Source organism: Haemorhous mexicanus, chromosome 3 (genome assembly GCF_027477595.1).
Source record: "Haemorhous mexicanus isolate bHaeMex1 chromosome 3, bHaeMex1.pri, whole genome shotgun sequence".
Lineage (NCBI taxonomy): Eukaryota > Metazoa > Chordata > Aves > Passeriformes > Fringillidae > Haemorhous > Haemorhous mexicanus.
In genome coordinates this window covers 28649677-28673103 of record NC_082343.1, presented here as the reverse complement: position 1 = coordinate 28673103, position 23427 = coordinate 28649677, and the positions used below count along the sequence as shown (strand labels likewise).

The 23427-nt window shown below is 38.2% G+C and overlaps 1 protein-coding gene across 3 annotated transcripts in view; it reads right to left on the bottom strand.

Moving 5' to 3' along the window:
* SOCS5 (suppressor of cytokine signaling 5) overlaps positions 1–23427 on the bottom strand; it is an 81594-nt gene that overhangs the window by 8543 nt on the left and 49624 nt on the right. For all 3 annotated transcript variants that reach the window (XM_059841209.1, XM_059841210.1, XM_059841208.1), the window contains one exon: positions 1674–1765. The gene's annotated coding sequence lies outside the window, so the exon portion shown is untranslated. The remainder of the gene's footprint in view (positions 1–1673; positions 1766–23427) is intronic.

The window sequence follows — 23427 nt, the reverse complement described above, 5'->3', positions numbered from 1 at the left end:
GATATAAAAGAATGAAAGAGCCCAAGGAGCTTTTCTATCTTTAGTAAGAGCACTTAAAAGAAAGCAGCTCTACAGCAGAAACATGATGACAGTGAATCATGAAGATACTGTAAAAAGATAAAAACATTAGCAGTGTGTATTCTGAAACTACATCTTTAGAAACTGAGTTTGATAATTGGAACAAGACTGCCAAAATTACAGGACTGCCCTAGGACAGAGAGAAACAGGCTAATTCTGTACTAAAAAAAGTCAGGCAATGCCAAACTAAATTAGATCTAATTAAGTTTTGAGAGAAGTGCTAAACTTAAAAGACTAAAATACGTCATCTTATCTAATTTAACTCTTTATGGAAACTGCTCTGTTCTTTGGAAACATATTATTTTGCAGCAACACTCCGCTGGTGCTGCACTACTTTTCTGTTCATAACTGGAGAGGAATCTGAAGCAGTGACTAAATGCACTGGGGTTCATGACAAAGTGGATGACAAACAAGTAGGCAATGCTCTGCTGATCCAGCCTACAAGTCCTTACAACAGGAGCATAGCTGTAAGCCTACAATCTTATAGCAGAATCCACTGAGACTGGAGAAGAGTCAGGGGAACGGCTTAAATGAGAAACATGAAAGAGAATGAATTGTAACACCTGACTGTGATAGGAACAAAAACCAAAAGCTTTCTCTCTCGCTCTGTCATCAGATGATCCAGCAAACCCAGCAAGCCAGGTACCCAACTGCACTAAGCAAGACTATAAGAACTGAGTGTGGATGAGGGAGCTGGGGAGAAGAGGTAAATGAGGCCTCCAATCTCTGAAGGTTACTGGCACAAGTTACCTACAACACATTGCAAGGACAATCTGCACAGCAACTACATGGTTAGTAAGGAGGCAGACACTTGCAGAGCCATGTTACACATAGAAGATGCTACACAGTTCCATGTATACATAAAGAATGTAAGCAAATGAGCAAAGAACATCTTCCTGATTAAAATAAAAAAATCCTTAAATTCTTTTTGTTCTGGAGTTGTCTGGATCAAGCTGGGGAAATTCTAGGAGCAGCAGAACTACTGAAGTCAGACCACATACAAATTTGCAGGAAGGAAGCATCCAACATGTATCATGATCCTAGCTGCTTGTGGAGTCTCAGAATACCCATGCTGACCATGAAGGAGCACATGTTTGCTGGGTGCCAGCCTGTCAACACAATATATATAAGGCTGACTTCTACACTTTTGTCTCAAGTTGTAAGTTTTTTATTCTCTTCCTAGTCAGAGAGATGTTTAAAATTTTTGGGAAGAGAAAAGAATGAGATACTATAGAAACTCCATTTCCTTGGCAAGTCAGGCTAGAAAATCTACACATTTTTGCAACAATGAACTGGAATTACTTTTCTATCCAAACAATCACATGCTATTCAGTGGTGTCTTTTATTCTGAAATTGCTCTTTATTGCTCTTCCTTTGCACTACAAGTCTAAAAGGTCTTAAAGACTGTTAGATGGGTGGAAAGCTCTCTACACATGCCCAGAAAGGTTCAAGAACAAATAAAAATAAAAACCAACAAAACACTCCACCCACAACCCCCCAGCACACTGGCTTGACAGACTGTACTTTTCAGAAGTTAAATTTAAAAGGTTAAGTACTTTTTGTCACACTCAAGAGAATAAAGATACCTTTCTTACCCAGAAAAGCAAATGAGTCACTGTGTCTTGTCTTGAGAATATACCTCAACATGAACTTGCTAGATTCCTTCTTTGACTTGTGGACATGTTTACTACAAAGGAAAAAGCAGAAATTTTGTTAATAGTTAGAATATCTTTTCATTTAGACATTTACCATTAATCACTGACATCAAAGGGATATTTTACTATTTATTTCTGAAATATGTCCATGTAACTGCTTGCTCTTTATATACTTTTAATGCATATTAACATAAACAAAAAGCTTCACAGAACTTGTTTTTTCTATACATTAACAACATTTGTCAAGTACAGTCATGGGGAGGACTCTGAAATGAAACTTTTGACAACCAAGAGCAAAGCCACAGTATCTGGACCATTGAAGTGTCAGGCACAATGGGCATAATCAAGTCTATGAAATGGTTTCCCCACATTTTGGTCTCAAGTTGTGGTTGGCAGTGCTGTCAGATCACCACATACTGTCTCTCCTCCTTGCTTCCAGCTGCTACATCACATCAAAAGGCAGCTAAAAATACACACTTTTCTAATATTACTTTTCCAGGTAAGCAACTGCTGTACTCTCCACAAGGATGTTATATGATTGTGAAGCAAGAGCAATATGAACCATGATTCTAAAAATGGGAAAGTGGAATACAAGACACGTTCTTTATTAAAAGAGTGGGTCAGCACTTCCCTAAAATAATCATCATTGTTTTTCAGAAATCCAAGAGGAGTTGAGGGATTTAATATGCTCACACCACTGTCAGAAATCTAACAGTAACAGAACAGAGAAGATTAATTTGCTTCTCCATGCTAGATTCAAGCCCAGGATAGCAGTAAGAGTTAACAGAAAACACTGAGAACTTATATTAAAGCTTTACACTGAACAGGAAGAAAAATATTGAAATGTGATGCACATGTACTTCAACTAAAAGCTACAGGTGGATATTAAAAGTTAATATTCCTAGGTAGAAACTCCAGAGCAATGGCAGAAAAGACCAAGTATTACTAGTTTCCATTCCCTTCTGGAGGCATTACAATTGCTGAAACATTTTTAATGTTAGGCCACACTATTGCTATTGAGATTCCATAAAAGAAACCTTTACAGAGAGCAACAGAGTGACAAGTACAAAGTATTTAAACCAGATGAAGATCAAAGCACAAGTACAGTTCTTCTGCAACTGTAACATTTACTCTCATTTCTTTTGTTCTGCATTATGCTCCTAACAAGTTTACAAACACGAGACAGTCAAACCTATTAAAATTTGTTCAGTGCAAGGCCTTAACAGGGCAAATGCAAAGTAAAGTTGCTATAATAAGGGCTATCCAACTTTCAACAAAACCCTACTTGGAACATTAGCTCATTCAGCCCTCTGAAGTTCATCTTCACTGCAAACAAAACCATCGATGCTGTTTTACTGGGCACAGGTGGCAAAGGGGCTGCATGCAAACCATTTTAACTCATCAAAAATTCAAAAAACCCACGTGGATGCTTATCCTGAAGTGTCATGCTTAATGGCACTAGCTTTATATATCCCCATTCTTCTCAGTTCTGCTCAGAAACATGAGCAGTCAATACACCACCTATCATATCACCACTGCCAGCCAGCTGACACGGCCTGTTGGACAAACTGCCAGGTGGCTCCAGGAGGGAACGGCTTCTTTGGGAACCAGCCTTCCCTAATGGAAAACAGTTCCTTGAATTTGGGCAAATTGTCTCAGTTAAACATCTCAGACCTGTGTTAGAATAAAAGTTGAGTCACTGGTAAAGTATTTAAAATTCAATCTAGTGATTTTAAATTACTTTAAATCAATGTGCAACAGATGTGTGGTTTCACAGATTTCTTGTGGCAGCACGAAGCTTGACAAAATAAAAATTGTTTCTGAACTGGTTCTAAAGCCATCCTAGTTTTACAAAGGAGCACCACCAGTGGTTATTCTAGCCTAAACAGGAAATCCATTTCATTCCATCAAAATCCACAAAGTGAATTCAACCATTTGTAGATTTTCTAAGAAAAAAACCCAATTATTTTTTCTAAGAAAAATAGAGGTTCTACTGATGTTCTTAACACAATCTTTTTTCAACTAAAAATTATTTCTACCTACTTTGAACTAGCATAAATGATCTTAAAAATAACAGATAATAAGCACTCTACAGGGATTACAGAAGCAATGAGCAGCAATACCTTAGTGCTATATTCCCATTTGCAGTAAATTTAGAGACATTCAAATGCATGAAATTTGCATGAGTGTAGTCTTCAAGTATTCTGAGAGCACAAATACTGAGACAACAAAGAAATTTTAAGCAATATGATAAAGCTACACTTCTTTGCAATCCTAAAATACCACATATTAACAAATTACTGTGAAAGCTCAGACCATTCTCTCCAGAAATGTCACAAGACCTAGGCGGAGCTTTCTGCCTGTGACTTCGTAGGAACACTACTCAAAGTCAAGGCTGTGCTCTGTCTGAAAGATAATACACTCGTTTCACTCTCACAGTTCACCTAATTTAAAATTTACTCACTATGGTTTATAATATTCAAAGTATTAACTCCTAACAATGTATCATCTTCACAAAAGATGATACACTGCACAAAGTATGATACCTTACAGAACAGGCTCAGAAAAAAAGAACCTATGAGATTATTTGCTTTGGTATTTTTGTGAGATGATAGCTTCAAAACACTGAAAGACAGCAAGGTCAAAACATTTAAGGAATACAAAACCAGACAATTCTTACAAGTCAAAAACCCAGTAACCTGACAGGAGAAGGAAAAGACAGCAGGGAAAGAAATCTGTCTCCCTGTTCCTTGCACGCTGTTTAGCTCAATGTTAGCTGGAGCCTACACAGGCAAACTGGTTATAACATTCCATGACCCTGGTGCATGGACCATGGAGGTACAAGCAAAAGACTGGAGGGAAACTCTGCTTCTATTTGTGTCATTCTTTAAAATTATTTGCTTAGCAGTGACAAGAGACTCTTGTTAAAGATGTTTGCTTCCATTAAGGGATGCTTGCTGAAGAGGTCACTGCCCTATCTGCACACTGCCAAATGCCCACTGCAGGCTCCTGCGGTGGGGATGCACTGAGGGAGCTGCTCCCGTCAGTGCTCCTCAACTTTATCCAGTCAAAGTGAGGAAGGCTGGCAACTCCCTACATCTGAAGTAACCCACTTGAGGAAGGAAGGGCAGTACTAAGGATTACAAAGCAATTTCCTCCCTTCCAATGCACATTCCAGAAATAATGAATTACTACTGTAATACTAGAGATAACGTTTCTTAAAAACAAGGAATTTGTTGGCTCAAGAGGAACCATGCATTTTTCTACACACACAAAAATGTGCTCGCTGCAGACAGCTCAAAGAGCTGATTTAGAGGCCTGGAAGGAAAAGGTGGCTGCTTTTTTTTTTTTTTTAACTAAACAAGGTAAAGAGGCCAAGTGTCTCAAGTGCTCATGAAAGCCTTATTAGGATAAAGTACTACTGTTTTTTAACTATTAGGCTTTGATAAATTGGAAGTGCAGTTGCATAGGAAGATGAATACAAAGGTTTGAACCCCCAAACCAAAACTCAAACCTGCCAGAAAAGAGGTAAAGGATACAGAGCTACAATTCCAACAACACACAGAATTGGCCTAAGGCAGCACTGCAACCAAAAGAAATGGCATCAGCCTCTTCCTGGCCACCTGTGCTGGTGCAGGAGGTGGTCTGTACACCATATGGCTGCTCAGTCAACCAGCTCAAGGAACTGATCCAGATTAAAATGAATTCTCAGAAAAAGTCTCAATCATTTACTCCATCTGGTTTATGACTTCTGTACAAACATTCCAGTTAACACATGGGAGAAGCAGATGAGGAGGGAGGAAGCAGCAGCTAAGGCAAGACTGCTTCCTTCCACAGCAGCACTGGTTAGTTCTGCTGAAGTTATTACATTCTTAGATGGCTACTTTGAAGAGAAATCTCCATTCTCAACTGTGGGGCTCTGGCTGCAAAGAAAGAGATTAGGACTCTATTTAAGATGATGCTTTGAACACTTGTATTGAAAGTTCAGCCACTGAAAACCTTGATTTCAAAAACAAAATGCTGAGTTGGCTTGATGCATTCTGCTAAAACACAAGGAAAGCTGAAAGTTTCAAGGACTTAAGCTGGCAGACTGTCAAGTCAAAGTCAAATAATGATATTTTGCCATTGCTCCAACCTGGAGTAAGAAGTAAACTCCTCCCCCTCCTTGGTGCAGATTTGCATTGAGCAAAAAGCAGTCTTAGCTTGGACAGCTGATGTTCTGCCAGTTTCTTCCCAAGCAGCTACACATTGGTAACTTCAGTCCAAAAATACTGCTCCGAGACTTTGAACAGTGGGAACATTCTTGTAAGCCCCCTACTAGGCTTTGGGTTTCCAAAAGGACAATTTTGGGACTCTGTGTGTTCACCTTGGACTGAAAAATACCGTACAGTTGCTATCCATTTCTTCACTGTTCAGAAAATCTGAAATCCCGGAAGCAGACAAGCCATCAATAGATGAACAGAAAGTTAAGGCACTGAATCAAAACTAGAAACAACCGCTTTTTGAATACTTCTTTCCCTCTACTTACACAAGTCTGGTAGGTAATAACCATCATGAGGAAAGCTGGTAGTTCTAATTATGTAAGAATCACAGAGCAAACATGAGTTGCAGATATTAAAACAGAAATAACACTATACAGATTTACCAAGAACTCCACATAGTGGTAGATTTCTATGCTAGAAACTGCAAATTCAACACAATGGCACATATCAATTCCAAGTCAAGAAACCTTCAAATCATTTAGGCAGTGGCCTGATGGCAGCCACTCATTGTAACATGTAAATGCACACATTAAAGCAACATTAAATGAAAGCAGTTTCCTTTAAACCACCTCCATACACCCTGAGCAGGCAATTCAAGTTCACCTTAACAAAAAAAAAAAAAAAAAAAAAAAAAAAAAAAGAACAAAAAGGAACAAGCATTAAGTTAGCAAGGTAAAGTACCTGCCATGAAAGGGAACTGTAGGTGATTTAGTGTAGTAATGGTTAACGGTTCCCATACTGCTAACTTAACTCTTCTCACACAGAAGCTGCTACTATACTTTTTTAAAATTCATGTGGATAGAATAAATGGTTCCAGTCAGTGTTCAAGTTAAGTACAGCAGCCCTCTTGATGACTTCTGCAAAAGCCATAAGTACTCCAAGAAAGGTCATGGAGCTCTCCCCTAATAGAGAAGAATTTGTTTCTACTTCTAAGAACACTAATGAAGTGTATCCCCCTCTACAAAATTCTAAAATGTAAACAGGTATCAAATTTATAAAAAGAGTGATCTAATGGTTATTTGTGTGTAATTCCTGGAAGTTCTGAGTTAAGAAAAAGCATACCTTAATAGCTGTGCCTCACTAAAAGCAAAGGAAATTGGAAGCAAAGTTGAAAAGATGAGTCAAATCACATCCCACATCTTTGACAAGCTCAGTAAAAACAACCAATTTAATATATTTTGTAAACAGAGCATTTCATTCAATTGCAAATAGCCTATTTTCTAAACACAATCCTTCTGTTCTGGGATCAATTTATACTGGTTTAACAGTCCTATTTCTTCTCACTACATTTTTCAAAAGCTCAACAGCCTCTCTAATGCCTCTCCCTCACCACTGTACCCGTGCCCCCCATCAGCTTACAGGCACCTCCTGGACACAGAGATTTCCTCATGTACCTAGCCACCTCCCATGTGTCCTTTCAACCTGACCAAACAAAAGATCATATTCTCCAACACAAACTAGCTACCTGCCACCTCTTATCAACTGATAAAACCAAAGTTGTACTTGTCTGTCTTTCTCTAGCAATGTATGTAGAATGGTGACCACATAGGGAAAAGCATTATTGCCATTCATGCAATTTGCAGGAAAAATAAAATAAAGCAGCCATTATCTCAAATTTAAGTGAAATGGACCCAAAAGTTCAAAAGTTTCTAAAACCATAACAACTGAGAAGAGTTAACAGCCCAAGCTGCTACCCAGCTACAGCTATGCTTACAGCAAGCAGAAGGTGGCCTGAGATGGACAGTTCTAATAACATAAAGTGACCTTCATAATGACTTAACTCCCAACTCACATTCTTTCATGCCAGAAGTTTGGCAAGTAAATGCTATCACTACAGCACCACTGTAAATCTTAGATCAGTTTCTGTACAGAATATACTTAAATAAAATAGAAAACTGAATAACTGCAGAATGAGACCAGGGGATTTAATCTGCAAAGCTTTTGGCAAGCAAGGAGTTAAAATCCTGCCCAAGACTAGCCCACAGCTGCTGTCAGCAGTCAGGCTTGTCAAGAGAAGCTCTGGGCTGTCTTGACAAGACTAATTGGCAGCAAGCACCTGGTTCCCCAGGCTGGGCCTGGGGAAGGTAAAAGAACATAAACCCTGCAAAGAAGAAGGAGAAACAGCTGGAAGGCTGCCAGTAGGTCTAGCCTGTTTCATGTTTTCACTTTAATCCACAGGCAACTTTATCCTAGACTATACCCAGCCAGAGCTATCAGAAACATTTCAACTTCCCAGCTGAAGGAAACCTGTGCTTTGTGGTTCTCTACCTGCAAGTTCTTCCAGTGAGTACTTACCAAGCCTTGGTGTGCAGGATCCTGCTGCAGCACAGCCAGCTGCAACATCAACACTAGCACTAAATTGCAGTGGAACTGACATTTTGGTTTTCTAATGCCACTAAAAATTCGCTTAGAGGTGTTACCATAACTTTAAAATTATGGACTAAATTGCCAGATCTAAACTAAGACTGTTCTGGATATTCTGTACATTGAACACATAAAGCATGTGCAATGACAACTTATGAACATAGCAAATTAAAGTGCATCTTTAAAAAAAGTAAAAAAAAAAAAAAAAAAAAAAAAAAAAAGGCTTAAAAAATCCCCAGCATTCTGGAAAGTAGCTAGAAGTAGGATGTATGAGGAATTTTAAGTGGGATTTCCAGAAAAGTTAAAAGACTTTAAACATATTTTGACCTCTGCTAAGAATCATGATCTCAGTGAACTTGAAGCTTTCTGGAATTCTGCCCTTGGTTTTTTCATATTTTTAAAACTCAAGTAAAAAAATCTTAAAGCATTAGCCTTGCAGGTTCAGCCCCCAAGGTAGGAAGATCTTTCTTAGGGGTAAGTGACAATTAAAAAAAATCCTTTAGTTAGTTTAGCTGAGTTTGTATAACTGAACCAACAAGCATCTAGTTATATATAAACATACACAAAAATTGATATATGTTAAATATGCATAATATCAATATACAGCAGAAGTTTTTGTGTGCAGGACAGTGTAAGTATAAACATTAAAATGTCAGAACTAAATTTCTTCAAAGCAAATTGCTCAGCAAATACATTGATTATGTCTTGGCCAAGTTTCACATTTTAGGCATTTTAGCTTGCTAGTCAAGAATTCTAACAATGTAGAGCAGCAACAAGGTTTCCATATCTTAAAACTCTGGAAATTTGGAAGTGTACTTGTACATAGTCTCAGTTTGAAAAATACTTCAATCAACAAGCATTAATGCCAAATGATGGTTCTTGAGAGAACAAAAGATTACAGTAGAAACGCTCGATAGCCAACCCACTGTTAGCAGTAGAACAAACTCAGCCAAAGAGCCAGGGCGCTCTTACCTGGGCACACCGTATGAACTATTGCAACATTCCTTTAACTGCTCATGATACTAAACAGTGCCCATAGGATGATCCATTAGCAATATCTAAAAAGAAAACACCTCAGGGTAATGAGATTATAAATTATTGTGTTTAGTTACTACTCTAGCAATAACAAAAAAATGTTTCTCGGCCTGACAGCCGAGAAAGGGTCCAGCCCTTTGCAACACCTGCTTCCCATTTGTATTCAAAGACTACTAATGAGTAATCTAGAAGCTCTCTTGGTCTCCACTCATGAGCTTCATGACTCAGTGTTTTAAAAAAAACAAAACAAACAAAACCAAATAAAAACACCTAACCAAAAAACCCCACCCCAAAACCAAACCAAGACAAACAAACAAAAAAAACCCAAAAACCCACCCACACCACACTTTCCTTGTGCCATGCAAAACAGGAATGCCTGTGATTCAAAACATAGGACGTACCATAAAAGCTTCAAGTAATAATATCTAACCCTTACCATAGTCAGAAATGTAAGACTATGATTACCTGCACAGGATATGCATTACAGAGACTGAACAAGCACTGATAAGAAAATCAGGTCCTTCCTCTTAAAAGCATCAGTTGCCTCAGTCCATCACAACTGAGGTGCTAACTAGATTATTACACTACTATCTTATCTTCAAGGTGCTAGACTCCATTGCACAGGAAGATGAAATAGGATAGCAAGATAGATGTAACCACGTATTGACTATCTTCTTCATTTTACATAAAACAAGCAGGTAAACAAAAACTATTTTAATGAAATGCTTATTCTAGCAAAGAAGCACCTGTGCATGTTATATAAGTGAGCCCCCACAGGATGAGATTTTTCTAAGAAAAATAAACATATTTGGTTAGCTCCTAAATTCTTCTCAAAATATATAAATGCTTTGTCTTTTGAAATCATCTATCCAATCCAAAAGCCGACTCCAGTTATCACTTGTTGCAGCAAGACCCCAGCCATGAATCACTAATCCACTGGTTAGCTATCAGCCATTCCTATTAACCAATAGGCAAATGGCCTATCTAAAAAGACAACTCACTAACCTGTGATACCACTTGAATACCTACACACCAGCTCATTCAGTATTGGAAAGCTGCTTGGTATCCAAGGGCTCCTATCCGATATGGATGAATACAACTTACAGGCTGCAGGAACTCCAAGAAGATGCAGCAAAGGAACAGACTAGAAAAATGAATCTTTACAACATCATTGCCAGCTGCATGGGACTAATAAAACCAGTAATGCTCTTCTGCCCTGTGAAAGCAGAGACTCAGTTGCATGAATGGCTTACTCTGCTTGAGCAGGGAGGTTGGATCAGATCATCCACTGCAGACCCTTCCTTCTAACCTTACCTATTCTGGGATTCTCTAATGGCTTAAGAGGCTGCATTTCATGCAGGAAGAGTCTACAGCACCACAGAAAACTGAGCAAACCTAAATCTATGATTACTGAGTGATAAACTTGTCAGAGGGCAGCTATTGAGGAGTACAGTTCTTTCTAGGTTGTTTCTCATGAGCAGAATTTAGCCATAGAAAGGGCACCCTAAGGGGTGATGGTCCATGATAATTAATCTACCATTGCTTTGCTCCTATTAAAAGGGATATTCTTCCTTCCCTCCCATCCCTTTGTACCAGTTCCAACATTCATCTGACCTCCATTTTCACCATAAGCTAATCAATGGAAGCACCAGACAGACAAACAGCACTTCAATGAGGAAAAAGAAGCCAGAAGAGACAAGTGATAGCATGGAGGTAGAAGAATTTCTAGTCTTATGCAAAGAGAAGAAGGGAAAAGAACCATGTCTACCAGCAGCAGTGAGCCATTAATGCTGGTTTAGCCATTTCTGTGAAACCTACTCCTTAATGCTAACCCAGATTCTCCTTATAATCCGAAACACGTTTTATTAAATGAAAATTTAAATCATAGTCTTAACTGTAAAGCAAAAACTAAAATTTAGCTTCAAGACTAACATTCATCTAGAAAAACACTGTACCCTTCAGAAGATCAGGAACTGTAACACTGTTAACAGGGGAAACTACTAATATAGAAATATAAGAAATATTCACCTTTATTTTTTCAAAAAGGTGGTTCAACTGCTACTTGAAAGACAATTTTCTGGTGTTTTTTATAAAGCACAGGAACATTTTAAGAGCACAGGAACAACCTGTTCAATAAATGAGTTCAGACAGTTGTGATCCTTAAGTATCCTCCATGATGAAAAATACTTTGATTCTTGATGTAAAAATAAATTTTAAAAAAGTCATTATGAGACATGGCAATTTCCACATCTAACTACTTTCACCCAGGGACCAGGAATTCTTGAAGAAAACATGCACGGTGCTCAAAAGAATGAAAATTCCAAATTCTAAATTCAAAACTAGATTAAAATGAAGACATTTTCTTAAAATACTTATGAACAGTCACAGCTTGAGCACCCTTCAAACCATTATAGAAAGTTGTAGGGTCCAAATAACTAAAACCAGTTGTGCAAGTTCAGAGATCTCAAACTCTTCTGCTAGAGATTGGCAGGAGTCTGCCACTTAGGTGGGGGGAGGGAAAACCCCAGAACACTGCCTACTGTTTGACTGTACACAAGACTACAAAATTTTGATTGTACAGGAGCCAGTGGTACACAGACATACCAAATTAACTCGTAGGTAACTTAAAATCTGTCATGATTTGAAGAAAAATTATTTATCGTCATAAGAATTCTGATCAGCAGCCAGACTGGAATATTCTTACAGGAAAATCTGTTTGCTCCTGTACTGAATGAACATGGAAAAGAAGCACCTGATGCAGCAGGTACCAACTTCCTGAGAAGTTCACACTGCCACAGTGGGCTCTGCTGCTGGTTCAGAAGAAGCACAGCAATGAAACTCAGGGAAAGCTCTCTCACACAGCTCCAAGTGTCTACATAATTGACACAGATTTTGCTACAGGGCAAATGCATTTGAAAAAAGAAACTTTCAGCTGTACTGAGTCAACAGGCAAGGTCATCTTAAAGTTTAAACTAGTCACCTTAGAAACAGCAAAGAAAGTCAGTCTACTTGGTGGCCCCAAAGTCTTTTCCCAGTGGGAGGGATATTATTCTGAAAATATTTTTTTCTCTTTTTCCTTTTTAAAAAATGATTTATTTATTACTATTATCTAATGCTACCCCATCAGACACATTCAATCACTTTCTGTAGCTTTCTGATTTAGTTAGAATTTCACAGGCTGGGTAGCTACCTAAAATAGTTCTTTAAAGTCTAAGTGGTCGGAAAAATGTCAAAAAAAGTTACATTTTGGTTGCCTTTAAAAAGCCACCTCTGCATTTTATAAATTCAGGAAGTTCAGCCTTGCTGTGGAACATCTTCTGCTATCTTTATGAAAGTTGATAAACTTGGTCCAGTTTGGGACTCCTGAAGAAAAATACCCTTAGGTTCATCAGCCCAGTAGTCTTTTGAGATTTTATCTGTGAAGGTCTCTGAAGAATCATATTGAGTTTTTTTGGCTGTCACAGCAATCAGCCCTGACCAAATGCATAGACCCTGGGTGTGGGAAGTGACTGAGCGCCCCCCTACAACCACAGCTACTTGAGGTGATGAGTGACATCCTCATCATGCTCACAAGTAACAAAGGCATCCAGATACAGAAAAAGCCAAGCTTTAGCTCAGTATGGACACCTCAGCTTCTCTTGAGTCTTAACAAAAAGTCACAACCTAAATGCTGGTGTTGGCAGGAGTCTGGAGATACTGCAGAGCCAATGGGACAGGGAAGGAGGAGGAACAAGTGCATGATTCTGGAGCTGACACATGTCAGGGCTGTCTCAGAGATTTCCCAGCTGGCTTTGTGCCATAGGACCCTCTCAATCAATTAACTTGGGACAATTCTGGCTCCCATGCTTTGAACAGCTTATTGCAGCCCAGAAATGTACTTGAAAGAAAAATCCTGCTGAGCATACAGAATGCAGAGCATCTCCAGGGTACCCCACAAAAAACAAAGCAAAACAAAAAACTGCCACGTCCAGATCAGAAATTTTTAAGAAGAGAATTGGCTCAATTTTGACAGATTTTCATGTAAAATTAAAACAATACTGCTCAGCAAGAGGCTGCCCACAGACAAATTTCATGTAAATGTTCCAGTTCAGAGGTGCACTACAATATTTCAAAGTAGAGACTGACATTAAAAAAAATGGCACAATTATTCTAGTTCTGTTTCTGAAAACAGATGAAGAATTTTGGCAAAAAGCTTTAAACAAAATTAAACTCAAGGCAAAGAAAAGGCTTAAAGTATTTTGGTCCGAGAGATCAGAGATCAGGAAAGTTATAAATGATTGAATATACCATCTCTTAAAATTTTTCCAACACTTCCTATTTTCTGTGGAAGAAACAGATGAAGGAAGAACACCACTGGGAATAATGACTTGTGTGAACTCCCGTTTTCACTTAAGTAGCAATGCTCTTTGTTACAGAAGTTTACAGGTGCATAACAAAACAGAATGCTTTGTCAATGATACAGAATCAAACCATTCACATTGTGCATTCTGACTTTGCAAACTGCTGGGTCAACAGCTGAACACCCTAAGAGTTATCTGTGTGATGACCAATGTCAGGTTCAGTGAAATAACAGCACAGGACACACAAATGAAACATAATACTATCTTCCTTTCTAAAAATTCCAATTACTCATTGTGATCAGGTAACATTAACACTCTATACCATCTAATTTTTTCCTGAAAAAAATCTGCAGGTAAATCAGAGTGACCTTCACAAGCCTCAGAGACAAACTCAACACAGCCTTGATCTCAAACAATATCATGCTCCATCCTAAGAGAGTGAACAAGTGAAGCAACATAGGTATATACAAAGTCAATATTCTCTGAAGTTAATACTGACAGTAGAGGACTTTTAGGCCTACAGCAAACAGGAGCTAAAGTCCATAAGGACAAGATAAGACCCCTCAAAGAGTCTAAAGAGGGGAAAACCCCCACCTCAACTGTAAGAAAATACACAATGAGAGTATTTTTCCTTCACTCTTCTGATCGCTTACAAACAGTCCTGGACATTCTATTTAAATTCCAATCATATATAAGTAAAACCAGAAACAGCCATGGCCATTAACTCTTTACATCCAGTTACTGTGGTTTAACTCCCACTATGGGCAATTGTAAGCTATTTGAAGTATCATGACACCAGCATTACCTGCACCCGGCCTAAAATTGCACTACCTTTGAACAAAGCTACATTTGGTGCAAAGTTACCTTTGCCTAATTAACTTTTTTGTTGTTGTTGGGGATTTTTTTTTTTTTTTTTTGCTTGTTTGTTCTATAGAATAGAGTATTTCAGTTGAGAGGGACCTACAATTATCACCTGCTCCAACTGCCTGACCAATTCTGGGCTGACCAAGTTAAAGCGCATTTTAAGGGCAATGTCCAAACACCTCTGAAACACTGACAGGCTTGGGGCATTGACCACCTCCCTAGGGTGCCTGTTTCAGTGCTCAAAGAAATGCTTCCCAGTGTTCAGTCTGAACCTGCACTGGAGCAGCTTTCAACCATTCCCACACATCCCATTTCTGGATGCCAGGCAGGAAAGCTCAACACCTCCCTCTCCACTTCCCTTCCTCAGGGAACTACATGTAGAGAGCAATGAGGTCATGCTCAGCCCCCTTTTCTCCAAACCAGACAAGCCCAAAGCCCTTGGCTGCTCCTCACCAGACAATGCTTCCAGGCCTTGCACCAGCTTTTTTGCCCGCCTCTGGATGCAAGGACTTAACATAATCCCACATCAGATTTCCATGGTCATATGTCCTTCCTACCTGATGAGAAGGGAGAAAGATGGAAAAGCAGAAATAATTCTTTTACCAGGCTGGCACTGTGTTACAGCCCAGGGTTCACACACCCTGGCACCACAGCACCTGTGGTTGTGCTACTGCCAACATACTGCCAACTTCAGCTCGGCAAGAATGGCACAGAACCCCACTTCCCTCACTTCATGGTACGTTCCTTTGCTGCTGCTCCTCACCAAGGAGGCCCAAGTCTGTCTTTCTGTCTACTCCCACAAGAGGCAGAGTGCATGAATACACAGTTTACCCCTAGCTACTTGACTCCTGCACACACACGACAGGTAAGCTTGTGCAAAACCTTCTACACATATTTATTTGAGCCCTAGGCTCAGCTCCTGCGTAGGGGCATCACTTCCCTTTAGAGCTAAACACACAGTTCAACACCAAAATTAGTAAAAAGACAAAATAACATGCAAAGCCAAATGAGTGGGAAACAAAGATTAGGAGTACTGGATTCAGCTGTACTTAAAGGATTTGCAAACAGTGCTATACTGTTAGGCCCACTAGTGAGATTTTGGAATAGAGTTACCTCTGTACATTGACATTCTTTTCCAGATTTGGCTTTCATCACTGTCCCAAATCAAAGACCAGAATATTCTCATATATAGCTGTATCTGTAACACCACAATTCTTATATACAAATCACAAGAGTTTCCAACAGCAAAGACCAAGACTATTTTCCCATGCTAACAACAAGCTCCTCTATGTTTGCAAAATGCTTCCCTTTGGATCATTCCTTATAGCAATACTGTGATGTTTTTATACAAGAAAAGTGCATTCTGGGCATAAGGAAAACTCACAGTGATTAATGAAACCACAGAACTAAACATCCTTCAGAAGAGAGGCATCAGCTGAGTACTCTCACACGCTATTGAATGACTAAAGTACGTCATCCTGCTGCCTCAGAGCACCACTGCTGCCTCTTCAGCCCCTCCAGACTGGAGGAAGGCACATAAACAAGCAAGGCAGAAGAGAAGAAGTTCTGTTAGCTATGTCATCCATGATGTCAGCATATTTTTAAATCAACAACTGCTAACTTACTGTCCCCTCTGAATTCAGAATAACTTGAAAACAGACAGGGTACCATGCTTTAGAGATGACGACCTTACTGTTGACGGGAAGCCTGGCAGCAGTAGGTTTTAAAAATACCTCAACATCAATTTCCTTGTAAGAGTGAAAACTAAAACAGTTGCAGAGAATTGCTGTCTATTTTGCAGGTAAGCTGTACTCCAGTAACTTTCTCACTAAATTAAATCAGTTTTATGCTTCTTTGGGCAGCAGCTTACACTACATCTACAAATTACCTAGGTAACAGAGTTTTGAAAACCTTACTAGCACCTACTCCTATATTTGCCTTTGGCAGGAAAAAGTTTTTGACTCATTTTTACGTTCAATTAATCTACAGTCACATTCTTCATAAAAAGACTTCTGGAAAAACTCAACTTGCTGGAAACAGTAACTGTAATTACTGACCCTCTTGAAGTCAGCCAAAATTAAATGGCAAAGTAGATTTTCTGGCATTCCAGCTATAACTTAATAGTACAAAGAAAAGCAAGTCTACAAGTAAAAGAAGAAACCAAGCCCAGCATTTGTGAGAACTCAGAAAAAGAGATACAAGTGGTGAGTTTATAGGGGAAAACTGAGAATGGACCCTGAACATTCTCCTTCTAGATTTGTACTGTATAACAAAAAGGGTAAAATTTCTGCTTTGCTCATCTTTGCAGTATCAAACTTCTTTCAGGAAAAAAAAAAAAAAAACATTATTATAAAAAAGGAGAAATAAGACTTTATGAAATTTCATAGTAAAGAACAAATCATAACCTGTAACTGGTATGGCATTTTTTCTCCTTACACAACATTATTCTCTTTTCTCTACAGTTTTCAGGTTCATTTTACTTACTGTTCTCTGCAATTATGAACAAAGTAAAACCAAAAATCGTGGTGTCTCTGTATTTCTCAGGAAAACAGAAAACACCACGGCAGGTGTCCCATTAGGAAACTTGTGTGAAATTACACATGCCACTGTCAATGAAACTGTCAAATCAAGATTCTTTTCACTTATTACAAGCTTTAAAGCAAGTACAAGGATCACACATTCCTCAGCCATGCACAGATATGCTATTAAGTATGCTACATTAACTTTACTAGCATTGAAACAATTGGCTTATCATGGTACAAAACTGATGAACAGCTCATATTTGACTAATGCTTAAAAAATATAGAATTCATGGGCTATGTAGACATTCTGCAGTTTTTGCTTCTCAATTATTTGCATTACAGAAAAAAAAAAAAAAACAACTGGTTTCATAATGTGATAATTTTTGAGCCTATAAGCAAGAACTTCCAGGACTAAAACCCAAATAATTTCTATCTTAAAAACTATTCCCAAAATAAGCTGAAGAGTTGCAGTTTCTCCTATCTATTGTCATCTATGATACTCCAGGAGAATATTTTCTACCCACACAAGCTACTGCTGAAAAAGGGCTGTAAAGTTCCTATAGAGCACACTAGCAACAGGGATTTCCATATGTACTTAAATATAGGTACTGTCAAAGAGACAAGCAATGGCACATTGCTATTTTTTTGTATTTTTAAAATTCTGATCTAAACTAGTTGTGAAAAAAAGCTAAACATCAGTCACCAAAAAATACAACAATGATCATCAAATGTGGGGAAGGGACAAATGAAACAACACTCAAAGCAAGGACATTTCTAACTTCCAAGCTGCTTAAGAAATCAGGTTCATACCTGAAAGGAAGTGTGAGTTCAATCAACAAAAAGTCAGTTTTTCCTGAATTATACAGAACTGTAAAACACAATTATTTTCCAAAACTAGTGCCATACAGAATCCAAGTCCAAACCTTGATCTAAGATACAAGATGCCTACTACTATTTTAGACACCAGTTGCTCTACTGGTCTGGGTCTGGACCTTAAGGCACCAAACCTCATTTATTTTGTTCACAACTGTTGGACAAATATCAAAATAAAAAATTTGTTCAACACAGTGGTCATCAGTCCCCCTCATAAGCAACTCTGAGCTATAGTGTGTGGAATTACTTGCCAGTTTTGAATGTTAGTCACAATCATTCTGACCAAACCACTGAAATTCCTTTAACATACACTTCACTCCTAAAGGAGTTTGAGAAAACAAAACCATGTTGTCTGCTCATGGGGACTAAGAATTCTACCAACAAAAATGCTAAATCCTCTAGCAAATGCTTCAGACCCCAAGGAATTTGAGAAAACAAACCCATATCATCTGCACATGAGAATTGATACCAGGCAACACAGACTTTCGAGGCAAAATAGCTTTCTCACTTCTCACAGCACAACTATTTGGACATTATAAAAATTAAAACTCCTGACTGATTCCCAGATTTTATCTTTTTACTTGTAGTAAGGGAAACAGGAGACCATCAAGTCAATCTGAAAGAGTCTGTTTATTAAAATAACTTTTGCTAGAATACAATTCAATAAAAATACCTCTATAATATAGACTACTGTGTAGATTAAGTGAATTTGGAAACAATTTAACTGAGACATGAAAGAACCACAGAAGACCTAAGAGAATTTAATTTGTAATTGTAATACTGGAAGATTAATTCCAAAGTTATCTTTCTCATAAAGAACAAGAAATGGATTTTCTTTCTCAAATAGACTAACTGAATAGGGGCTAAAAAAAAAAAAAAATCAGCATAATGTATACTGGTAAAGTTGTAGAAATACTAAGTGTCAAGTATAAAGCCAGATTTTCTGAAAAAGACTGTTTCAAACACTCTCAACTAAAGAGAACTAAGTTATGGAAGGAAACCAACAATTACAATGTCATAATCCAAATGGGACAGAATTTGTTAATTGCCAAACCAGGCTATATGCTAATAATGTCAGCAAATACTAACAGGCAGACGACACACTCCTGAAATACAGTAATGGGATGTAACATAAGAATAGCCCTGACACAGGGTACACCTAATAAAAATGTCTGGCCAATACATGCTGCTCAGTAGAGAATACAAGAACAGGTGAACTATTTTTTAACACAGTCCTCATATCCTCTCCCAGAGTCAGTACTCTGCAGTTCAGCGTTTTTAAACCCAGAAATAGTACTTTTGCATTCTCCAAGATATACTATACAATCAACACTTTCAATCTCATAATTTAAATCTAAATTATGACACATAATCTGTTTTACATCTGTAATAACCAGAGCTCCTGTTGTCAAAGCTCTTGCTTTCATAAGTTGACCAGATCTTAAGAACAATAAATATGAGGAATTTATCTGGTGGATAAACCACACACATTTTTGATGATAAAGCCGGTTTGTACTGAAACTTTAAATCTGATTTATATTCCAATCTACCATCACTGTGACAATCTGCATTAAGGTCAATGTACTATGAACAATAAAATTAAATCAAAAATCAAAGATCAGCTTTGTTGCCAAAGTTTTAGATCATGTCAAACGTCCAAATGAGTTAAACTGCTGGCAAGAACCTGCCAAAACACCCAGTGAGATACTGGCAACGGAAACTTCACTCACTGAAAAGAGACTTTTCTTACCTTAAGAGTGTGGCTGGATGAGACAGACTTAAGAAAGAACAAGTCACTGCAGTCTGAAGGGACTAACATAATACCATCACCCCTCTGTACACCCAAGCCCTGTCACACACCAAAGAGCTGGTCTGCCTTAACCCACTACCAACTAACCCAGAGGAAAGAAGAAATTACAACAGTGTGGATTAAATGAATAAGTTGATTAAAAATGGAGAAACTGTGTCAGAGAATCTGGGGACTCCAAGTGGGTAATAACACAAATGCAATTTAAGACAGGTGAAACAGAAGCTTTATTACCCATGATCACAGTGAGAGAACATTGAGAGCATCTTTCCTGGTTCTCTGCCAAGCGATTGCAGAGACCCAAACCATACATTGTTTCAGAGAAAGGCAAGGAAAAGCAATCATATCAATGTTAACAAAGCCAGGTACCCTCTCCTGGGAGGCAGGGATTCCTTAGGTCTGTTGCTAAACAGCCATAAACCTAATGAGGACTCTGGCAGTAAATAATGTGACAATATGGAGATGGCTTGTTGGGGTAGCCTACAGGGATGGCCTGGTATTACCCTACCTGCAATGCAAAGTTGGAAACAATCGCACTGCTAGCTTTCAGTGGAAAGGAATGTTCTTGGAGTAAAGATAACCCTTAGCCAGACCTCTCAGTCTTAACTGCTAATAATTTTACCACCACAACGCATGGACAGCTTAAAAATACATTGTTACCCTCATCTCCCAAGCCACGAGTAAGACAAACAAATGAGAAATCATATCTACCCAGTCAAAAGCACTGCAAGACACATCTCAACAGGAATGTTAACTTATTGAGAAAATTTTAAATTAAAAAAAAATTTATTTTGATAAAATTGATGAGTCAATGCACTAGTAGAATGATTAAAATACCTCCTTCACAGATCCCATCTATAAAAGCTCCCCCAAACCAAAATTTAGCAATAGGTACTTTTTCCACAAGAAAATAAATCAGTCAGTAAATCAAACAGTGCTGCATGTCTTGCTGCAAAACCAAAAGCCCAAGGTACAGAGGCAGAGTATATAGTTTGATATAAAACCAGATGTACCTAAGCAGATGAAATCGCAAGTATCAGAAGTTAGAGACATCTTGGAGATGGAAATTTCCTGTTTAAGTTCTTTTCAAGAAACAGGGTCTACCCCAATAAACATGTTCATCCTTAGCTAGGCAAGTTCCATGAATAAAATTAAGTCAAACTGGCATAAGCAGCACTACAAGCTAAATTTTTGTTATTAGAGGCCAAAAAGTCTAAGAGATTATCTTGATCCATTTTTATCAGAGCTTTGATCAAGCCTAATTCATTCAACTGCAGTCTTTGAGTCTCTACTAGCCTAATGGGAATATTAGGTAGTAAGCACCAGACATTTTTCATCCCAGAATTACAATTCTTAATCCTATGATTGACATTTGAGTCTTGAGCAATGAGGCCCAAGTTATTTTACTTGGGAGCCAGGCTGACCACTGAATTACTATTAGAATTCATTCTGCTGAGGAGGAACAAAAATGTATCCAATTTAGTATTGCAGAAATATTTTATTATTTTTTATTGCTCCTACTCCAATTTTTAAGCAATACCTCAAATTTCACCTCTGTAAATGTGCTCCAGTCCGAAGCACTTACAAACACTGTAAAGTTTCTGCCTCTAACAAACTGGTGCTCACCATAGGTATTGCAGTACAACAGTATCTTAAGGAATGCTCCATGCACCCACAACAGCAGTAAAAATATTTGTTGTAAAAACCTTGAGTTTACATAGAGTAGTTATGTACTGCACTGAAATTGCTATTATTCTGCTGCAACAAAAAGAAAACCAAATTCCTGACTTGTCTGACTCTTCAACTACTGTAAAGATTCAAACTTTCACAAGAAAGGAGTACTGGTTTAAATGCTTCAGTTGATAATGCAGTACATAATCAAGTAGTCTCCAGCTAGCCCTGAACACACCGTATACAGCTACATAAAGAAAACACTTCAGAGTCCTCAAGAAGTATTACTTATCTGGGCCAGGCTCCATCTCCCCCTCCTTCTTATCCCAATCTTTCATAGATAGGCTTTAAATGTTTTGCAGCTGTCCAACATTAAGGCCGAAGAATTCAACAACCACGGCGCTATAAAAACACAGGGTGAAAAGCAACTATGCTCAGGACCTGTTACAGAGCTAGAAGAGGTTCCTGACTGCAAACTTCTTCAGCAAAACCTGGATAAGGTCCCAAGAGCAGATAAACCTGTAAAATTATTCCTTCTTCCTTCCAGATAATTCTTCAAGTGAGTGCCTACCATATAAACTAGTGCAGACTATGCATAACTGCATTGAGTTTTAGCCAACCTCTCTCACAGCCAAAAATATCAACCACCACCACTGTGCACATTTTCTTACTGAGATTTTCAGAAGGTCTGCATAATCTTGTAACTACAAAGTTAGTGAGCCATTTCATATTTCCTGAAACTAAACTGCACATCAGATGATTCACCAATTAGTGTATTCATGAAGCTTTAAGAACCAATCAAAATTTCATTTTTGTTGAAAAATTTAACAGAAATGTCCAGCTGTATGCATGGAGAGAGCATGTGGGCTCTTCTCCTTTATTTAACTTAACTAACAGCTACGTTAGCTGGTGAAAAATATTCAGTGTGTCAAAGTTAATTTATCAAGCTGACAAAGTATAAGGGCTCCAGAAGGTATAGCATACATTTACTAAATTTTAAATACAACATTTTAACTAGATATAGCTCAAAGATTAAAATAAGCTGTCCAACAACCAAACCACACAAATACATATCACTCCAGGGCACTTCTTATTTAATGGAGCAATTGCATGCTTGTTTCAAACTAATGCATAGGTCAGCATATCAGAAAAGCTGATCATCCTTCAGACCTCAAACCCCATAAATCAAAACGTGTTTTTTTAAACTAGGTGGATATCTTTGGAAGACAGAGGGCTACTCAGTACAATGCAGGCCATGATCAGATGGAGGGGAGGCACTGCATGTTGCTCAACACAACCAAACCTTGTACCTCCCGGAAGCCTCTAGGCACAAACACCAAAAGGTAAAACCAAGTGCTAATTTCCCCTAAGGCTGAAACTAGGAAGCACAGCTCTTGGGGGAACAAGGCAAGGAAATCAGCGTAAAGCAGACAGTTATTCAGGAATTACTTAACTAGCCAACCTATTCCAACACTTAGGAATAAAAATCAGTATTTTAGGAGTTTATGATGAAGCCTGTACATGAAAAGTTTTTTCATCTACAAAGTCAAGAATGTACAGTTTAGTAAACAAAAAGGTATCCTGTTTAGATTTTACATTTGTTTTCACTATTTGCAACAATAAATAAAGTATCACCGGTTTAACTAAATTTTAAGAATAGGTAAAATTGCTGTATGGAAGTTACATGGAGTGATGTGAATCCATGAAGTATCTAACAAAAATTTAGCTATTTTGCAGGAAGCTATCACAGGATGAGGTGCTTTACAACTATTAATAAAAACCATCACTGTTGTTTGATTAGACTAAAATCTATCTCTAAGCAAAATGAATGAGCTCCAAAAATGCATGTTATACAATCTTTGGTTATATGTCCATCATGGAAACATCTAATTCGAAGAACAGCCATCTCTCTAGAACCTCGCTGCAGAGTGACAGGTTTCACATGTTTCAAAGAAG